The 8399-nt window shown below is 39.1% G+C and overlaps 1 long non-coding RNA gene across 1 annotated transcript; it reads right to left on the bottom strand.

Annotated features, from left to right (window-relative positions):
• Nucleotides 1-2641: 2641 nt before the first annotated feature.
• LOC131701885 (uncharacterized) lies at nucleotides 2642-7946 on the bottom strand. The gene is made up of 3 exons (XR_009309130.1): nucleotides 7851-7946; nucleotides 3327-4021; nucleotides 2642-2870 (listed from the first exon to the last, which is right to left on the bottom strand). It is a non-coding gene; the product is annotated as an uncharacterized LOC131701885 (long non-coding RNA).
• Between the last annotated feature and the right edge of the window lie 453 nt (nucleotides 7947-8399).

The raw sequence follows: 8399 nt of genomic DNA, 5'->3' as shown, positions 1-8399 counted from the left end.
GCTGCCTAATTAGATCGTTTCTTTCATTCCCATACATTTCTACAAGCAAAGATTGCGCCCTTGAAATAACGCGGAGTTGGCGCCAAAAAAAAGACGAATTAGCCTTTTATTAAGATATTTTAATGCTTAGTTTATCAACGAATACTGAACATGATAATGAAAACTGTGATTGTTAAGCAAACACATATATGCAAACATAAAGCCCCGAATCGTGATATACAGTTTGCACAATATGGTCAATATTGTTACAATTAGTTACACCGCTGAACCATGCTATAGGCAATGAAGATTCAATTAATCACAGTAGTTAGTAGCCAGTGAATGCACTGTGACATGGTGTATAGAGCTAGGGGCAGGTGCTGAGGATGACATCATCTTCAGTGATGTAGTTGCGCAATCCACGTTCGCGGAAACTCATTGCACACACGAATCTGTTGCAGCTGTAAACGATTATGTGATAACGATACGGCGTTACTACGTTTTATGCACCATTGCAATGATCTTTCTTTTGTTAAAAATTAATGGTACCTAGTAGTTAACGGCATTTCACAGGCTGTGTATAATTAATATAGATTTTAAATCAAAATTACACACGAACAAGGTGTGACAACAAGACATTACAAGAGTTAGGTTTCTGTAGTTGTCTGTGATTTCTGTGATAGGCTAGGTTTATTTTGTTTTGTTGGCTCACAATCATTAAATGTTGTTTCAGAATATTAAAGCTGACTGCTAAACTGACTGCATTTGTCAGCGTTAAACACGAGCAACATAAAATGCTGGGGGGGTTGTAATGTATATTCCTGCCACTAGGGGGCATCCTGCACCCCTGTCCTCAGTTTTAAGGACCGGGATGTGGTCGTTTACTAGTCATTGCCTTCATTCCAAGTGGTTACTCGTTTAAAAAGTAATACAATTACAACATAAACGAGTACCCAATACATTCAATAAATAAATACCGTTGTTAAAATAATAGATACAAGCAATCGATCTGTATACACATATATTGTAGGCTAGGGTACATTGTAGTACTTCTGGGTACATTTGCAGTTTTCTCTGAAAGCTATACTGTCCAATACACAGTCTTAACTTCATTTACAGTTAATGACCCGCCACTCCCTCATGCGTCATATATCTTTTAAAACTGTTTCTGGGTTCAACTGTGCAACTGAAACTGCTGAATCTGAAACAGATCGACATTAGGCCCTTTCATGTTAAATAAAGCTTAACGTCTCAGCCTGACTTAATTATTAAACCGTTTAAAACATAGTATGTTCCTTTTGACGAGCAAACCGAGACACCGTTATTATATGTATTAGTCTAATAAAAACTTGTTTAGGATCGTTAACAGAAAAAATAACATTAGTTGCTTCATAGCAATTTATTATTAGATTTCCCTTACACGATCTCAAATGTTTATTTCAAATAATTTCGAGTTTTATTTTTTTATTTTATTTTTATATATATTTTTATTATTATTATTATTATTATTATTTACAGTACGTGCTCGAATGAAGTGTCCATTGAACTGTGTTTTGGAGCCGCACAGAACGACAGCACCAGGTGATACAAGTCTCCGCCTCCGGAGCCAGCGTGGGTGGCATGGTGATAAGTCGGAGGCCATTCCTGGACGTCTTAAATCAATTAGCAAAATCTTAATCTATTTTTAACTAACGTGTGGGTAGGAGCACTAAGATTATTTTTTCATGGTAATGACGCCACCCGTCGTCCCTTTAAAGACAAAACTAAACAGCATGACTTTTTAAATCACTCGTGTTTGAACGTTTTTGTTCAACCTTCAAGTGTAACCATGTCATATTATAATCATGGTAGGGTTCAGGCCAGCCCGAGTGATTTTGGAGAAGCTCACACATTGCTTCTTTGTCCATCCTGCACCTTGCCTGACTGTTAGATATTGTCCCTCGCCTTATAGTACATGAAATTCAAGACAGAAAAAAGATTAGAAAGAACAAAAGAAAAGAAAGAATGAAGGAAACGAACAAATAAAAGAAACAAACAAACAAACAAACACTATTTGTGTTTCAACCTTTTCTTTTGTATATCTAGCTGTTGTTGCCTCTGGTCTGCATGAATTTAAAAGGACTTAGCTCACTATAACTGAAAGCAGACGTGGATAATATATATGTAGTAACTGCTGCATGCATACACGTGACTTATTTAGGTAGTCATCCCCCTCCCCAACCCCTTCGTAGTTTCTTTTTGCCATACTAGTAGTTTTAGAACGCAGAGGTTAAAATGAAAGGTGTTATTCTTTTATGAGTACCTAATCCAGGTTGTTAAGAGAACATGTGACATTTAAGATACTGTTCTGATACAGTAACACCTCTGTGTAATAGTATACTGTTCCCTGGCAGGATAAAGTCTTAGGGAAATGCTCAGCATACCTCAGCAGAGACACTGGCTTACTACCCTTTAAATAAGAAGCTGAAAGGCAGCTCTGTTGCAGGCACCTGTTCTCCAGCAGAGAGACACTTGCTCAAGCAAATCCTCCCCTGTAAATGGATGCTGGTTATTTATAAGCGTGGTGTTTGCTTGTTGAGTATAACATTTCATATGGCAGTCAGTGACAAACCGTATTCAGATATCCAGATTTACCCCCAACTTTGCTTTCTGTGCCAAGAGTACATGTACATGCATGATGATTATTATTATTTATTTCTTAGCAGACGCTCTTATCCAGGGCGACTTACAGTCGTAAACAAAAAATACATTTCAAGAATCACAGTCCATGATGTTGAGTGAAGGGACAGCTTGCGTGTTGACCCACTTGCACAGGGACGTTTCATTGATAAAAGTGGAGAAGAGGAACCCCATGATCGTGTTCATCAAGTCTGAGGGTCTTGTCTTGATAGCTGGATGAGAGTGAGACATAGAGAGGTCAAGTGACTTGCACACAGTGCGTCAGAGGCTGAGCTTGAACTGAAACACAGGATCTTGTGGTTCTTCTTCCTTTATCATAACCTTATCGTCGCTCGTTAGATTTATCCAGGCTTTTGGGGTTTCATCTAATGAGATTTTTCTTTAGAATGTATACTAAAGACTGACTGACTGTTCTGTCATATTACAGTTTAAGAATATATAGCTATCATCAACTATGAATGGGTACAACAGGATACCAAATATCAGTTGTCAGTTTTAACCCATCTCTAACTTGAACCTTAGTCTACAAGAAGATGTATTTTCAAAGCATTTACTCCACTTTTTATCCTATTTCTTGGTTAAAGATGTTAATGTTACAAACTTCTCCCATCCCTTATCTTTCCTCGTAAAAGCAGGTTTGTTCCTAGGAAATAATAGTAATGACTCACTTGATCTAAATGACCAATAAGAGGAGACATCGCTTATGTCACTTCAGCCAGGGCGTCACAGTTGCACCTTGAACAAACATGAGATGGTAATGTAATAATAAAATTGGACTGATTTATGGGTCTCTTATTATAGTGACTAACTGTGCTTTTCTAGTTAATGCAGTAAACTTATATACATTATTTATTGTCTATTTGTATTTATATTCTGTACCTACCGTAGTACTAAAAACTAGATTTTCGGCTAAATAGTTCAGCTAATTAGTAATCATTAAACGTAATTTGTTGTATTACAAAAGTGTCTAACGTGCAGCTCCCTCCACTTACACACATACACCGTTATAGATGTTTAGAATAGAACATTCTTAAAATACAAGAGAAAGGTGAAAACTTCGTAATCTATTTGTAATTCTTTCACAAGGACTTTTTTTTATTGGAAACTATGTTGCGCTTCTGACAGGAGAATCCACTCTGTAATCACATGCGTAATCAAACTGTTCCTTTCAGTAGCCCTCTCGTCTACGCCTCCTTGTCGTTTCTGTGTTTGGTCGTCCTCCTCCGCTGCCTCCACCTTGCAGCGTGGCTTGTCCAGGGGAAGGTGGCCCAGAGTGCCACTTTTCCAGCCCGCTGGCATTAGCTGTCATCAATCAATATTCATTGCATCATAGTTCAGCCAGCGTATAAGGGCGGCTGTCGACCTACAATGGAAAAGGCCATGGGCCAAATTATATTACGTTTCATCATGAGCATGGTCATCTGTCCAATGCAATAAAGAATTGTTCATTTCAAATCTTTTGTGGATGTCTCCTTTCTGAATGGCCGCCTATGAATTCTACTATCACAACTTCCCATACTGTTGTTCAATGTGGCAAATTAATAAAGATCTTAGGCCCCCGTGTTTTGCATTTGCATTTACTTCAGCCATGGGTGCACATGTGCTTATTTGTGAAACTACATTTTCAGGAAAATGTTTAATATAATCTCATGTGCCCATTGGTGCGTTTATTAAGGTTTTTGAAACCCACACAGATTTCCACAGGGCTGCTCGTAATGCTCTTATTTATAACGTCACATTAATGTGAGCATAAAGTATTCAGCAGCCCAGGTCTCACATATCAGAGCTGTTCATACCCCACACAGATCTGAGCCCTCTGACACTCACAGGCTGTTTCTACACAAGTATTTTTGGTCCCTGGTTTCACTTTTCAGTGAGCTCTTACTTTCCGGACACTGGTCACTTAAGATTAAGGTCTATGCATTTCACGGATTCCAAGGAGAAAGTAAAGATTGATATGCAGGTCAAAGGTTTTGTAAGTATTTATATGCATGATTCCTCAGCTGCCTTGGGGGGAATCAAGTCATTTGGGACTGTGTAATACAGCCAGGATATAGTTCCCTTATCAGCGAGGGGTTCAAATTCTAAATTTCAACTGAAAATAATTCTTTAATAACCTATTGAACGCCCTGGATTGCTTCAGCAACTGATTTTTTTGGGCTAATTCCAGGGATAATCTAAGATAGGTGGTTAATGCACTCCTGGGTAATGCTCTTGCGCTCTGCCTTATCCTATCGGACATCAACCCCTGTGTTACTTATTAACTGTATTGTTTTAATTTGAGATGGTTAATAACATACTTTGTTTATTTATTTATAGACTGATTAAACATTTATATAATGAAACGTACTTTGTGGAATCAATGGAATAAATAACACAAGGGACAAGCTGGGTAATGTTTTGAAACCTGATTTCCAAACTAAATTCCAATAGTATGCTGATTGATACTTTGTCAATCATTGGCATACATTTATTTATGTATAAACGTTACCTCCTTGGGAAGAATGCATGGAATTAGATGATATTCCTCTCTAATAAATTCTTGCTTATGTCAGTATCCTCCCTCTTTACCCCTCCGTTCGTACTAAATTAATGTTATGAAGACAACATATCAAATAAAATAATAATTCAAAATTTGAAAAGAGTGTTATGGATGTACTGACAAGCAGACAGAAGGCAGGCCTAAGAAATGCAGGCATCTGGTATCAGGCTTGTGCATGCCAGGGATATTAGTGCACATGGGTCTGCCCAGAATCAGGGGGCTGTTCCGCAAGGGGAAGAGAATGGATCCCTGTCACATGGGGGTTAGGAGATTTCCTTTTTATATAAGTCCAGGGCTTTTAAACCCCTGAACTTGTGTAGTTGGTTACAAGACACTCTCCAAGTTTGAAGGGTGCGGGTGAGGTCTCACAACCAGTTAGCAGAGGGCCGTAAGACTAGAGGCTCCTTACAAGGGAAACTGGTTCTTAATACTGAAAAAGGTACAACTATTATAGTTGAAATGTTTTTTTAGACAAAACAGCTTGTAATTAATATAATATCATATCATATCATATAATATATGAAGCTGTTGTCACTAACAGTAGACAGTCTATCAGACTTGCAAAAGTTTAGATTTCTCATCCCTCAAGTTACAACTGTAGGCAAAGAACCCATAAGTTAAGTTCTGGGCTTAAGCTCATCTGTGTTGAGCTACGCTATCAGCAAGCGTTTGAACCACTGCAGCAAAGAGCCGAGCTCACAAGCAGTTATGGAGCTCGTACTCTCATCTCACCGGCGTCTCAATCCATACCGGCAGTGCATCGCACAGCATTGCCCATTACGCGTGGGAGGTGAAGGGTGGGGGCAGGCAGGTTAAGTGTGTGCTTGTGTGGCTGTGCATGCATGGGAATGTGTGTGTGTGACAGGAGCTTTATTTCATCTGGCACACTACCTGACATCAATACATCACATCTTGTATCTGATGTCTCCTCCCTGCCTTTACTCTGAAATGTTTTTGGAAGGTGATGAGGTTCAGGCAGGGTGTGTCCCTCTCCTGTGTGGTCTCAGTCAGTTGTGACGAGCTGCACACCCAGGCTTGTCTCAGACAGACACTTTGAGGAAGTTACTCACCGAACTGAATCACCCCTGGGCTTTGTCTTACAAGCAGTATACCAAGATCTTGTCTTATGAGAACTGTCAAAAATAGGCTAGGGCCAAGCCCTGGCCCTCCCTCATTTCTGAGGCAAGGTGAAGCTTCCGTTTGGCAGGTTTTCATTGTCAACAAAAATAAAATGAAACGAGTTAGTTAACTCTGTGTAGTGTAGAATCAGCTGACAAGGACAAAGGCAGAGTCTTTTTGGTGGCATAGGATAATGGAGATGTATCGTAAAATATTCTAGGTCCCAGGACTAAAAAACCTTCTGTGTATTGTGAGGAAGTCAATGCCCACCATAGTGCTCCTTCATGTTGATGAATGTGGAATAAGAATAACGCGAATAACTTCTGGTGGTAGAGTTTTAGTTTATTAGTTCCCACTAAACAGCTGTCTTCTGCTGTTAGGTCTCCTTATAAATAGCCCCTCTAAAAGAACGTACCTTCTTCACCTTTCCCTGATAGGCAGGCTAGCTTGGGCTCTTACTATATTAACCCTATTAGGGGTCATCACAGGATTCATTTAAATTAAAACCGAGACATCTTGACAGAAATCCATTACATGCAAAACATGGCCCTGCTGTCAGGTCCTGGTTGCATTCCGAAGCATGTGCTGTATTTAGGAGCGTTCAAGGCATTCTCACCTCTGGGACTGTGAAGAAACAGAGTGACCCTTCCACTGAGCACACGCCAGCTGTGCCTGATTATACCACAGCGCAGGGACTGAGCTAAAACCAGCAAACTCTTCTCATTTCAGATCGATTCAGGCTGACATTTAGCAGATTCCGATTAATACAATATTGTCATCATTCTGGCTAGCTCATGTTGTCTTTCTCTATCAATTATTCAATGGTCTAATTTTCTCACGATTCAGTGATCTCACCTCTGTCTCTGATTACTCATTTGTGAAATGTGGATGTCTGGCTCTGGGCATTCAGTATGAAACCAATATTCTCCAGTCATGCTACGTAGCAAAAAGCTGGTTTTCAAATGAGTTATACTTCCATTTTCTCCTCATGCTATTTCACCAGCATTCTCGATTTCCATCCGTCATCCGTAACTGTTGTAAATGAGCATAAATGCTATGCATTACCATAGTTGTAACATTAAGACTGCTTTCATTTAAGAGCAGGTGTCTCCCTCGTAAATATCATTGTTTGTTAACGCGTATAACAGTGAATTGAATCAGAATGATTTTAATTCTAAAGTGTGCAGTGGTAAGAATTGCATTTTTCTTAAATTCATATTCTTATAAAATGCTGCCTCTTTGTATTCAGCCATCTGCAGCGCTCCCTGTTTGACTAGCTCAGGAATTTCCCAGATGTCTGTCACAGACCAATACCTGGGTTTTGTAAAGAAAGAAGCTAACTACATCTGATAAACAATGGACTATTGATTTCCTGCTCAAAGCTAAACATCAATGACACACAGGTGCATTCACATTATCTACTTATCTGATGTCATGCATAAGGATAAAATATTTGAATTTATATCTATAACCCAAAAAGTATATACTGTACTTTCCAAACGAGATTTAAGAAAACTGAAAGTCAAGTTACCTTTATCTTATCTTTTGCAGCAGATGTCAAGGGGCAAAAGGTTATATCTTGTTAGCATCCCTCGGCACACACACACACACACACACCACCTTTACACTGCTTCAAATGACACGTGAATTAAACACTTGATGCATGACATTCCCGTCTATTTTCTTGTTCAGGAGATACTGGGAAGGTTAAATGCTGTGTGTTAATGCCTTAAGAACGTGCATTGACCTGTCTATTCATTCATGCATATGTACACACCTGTTAATACTATGTATCATAAAGAACCCGGATATACGTAGTTACTATGTCAACCCTAATGAGAATACAACCCCAGGACAGATATTGGCTTGCTCCCTAATACCGAGCAAACAGCAAGTGAAATCCTCCCACCAGATGCTACCACTGCTCATGAAAAGCTGCTGCTTTACTTTAGCTCAGACCATTTCCCTTCGTTTATACACACAAAAGAACAATTTGACTTTTTCTCCTTTTATCATTCTGTCTACAAACACACGGATTAGGATTATAAATACTTGCTGTCACTGGTAGTAACAGATTTTA

This window comes from Acipenser ruthenus, chromosome 27, assembly GCF_902713425.1.
Source record: "Acipenser ruthenus chromosome 27, fAciRut3.2 maternal haplotype, whole genome shotgun sequence".
Lineage (NCBI taxonomy): Eukaryota > Metazoa > Chordata > Actinopteri > Acipenseriformes > Acipenseridae > Acipenser > Acipenser ruthenus.
This window is presented reverse-complemented; position numbering and strand designations above follow the sequence as displayed.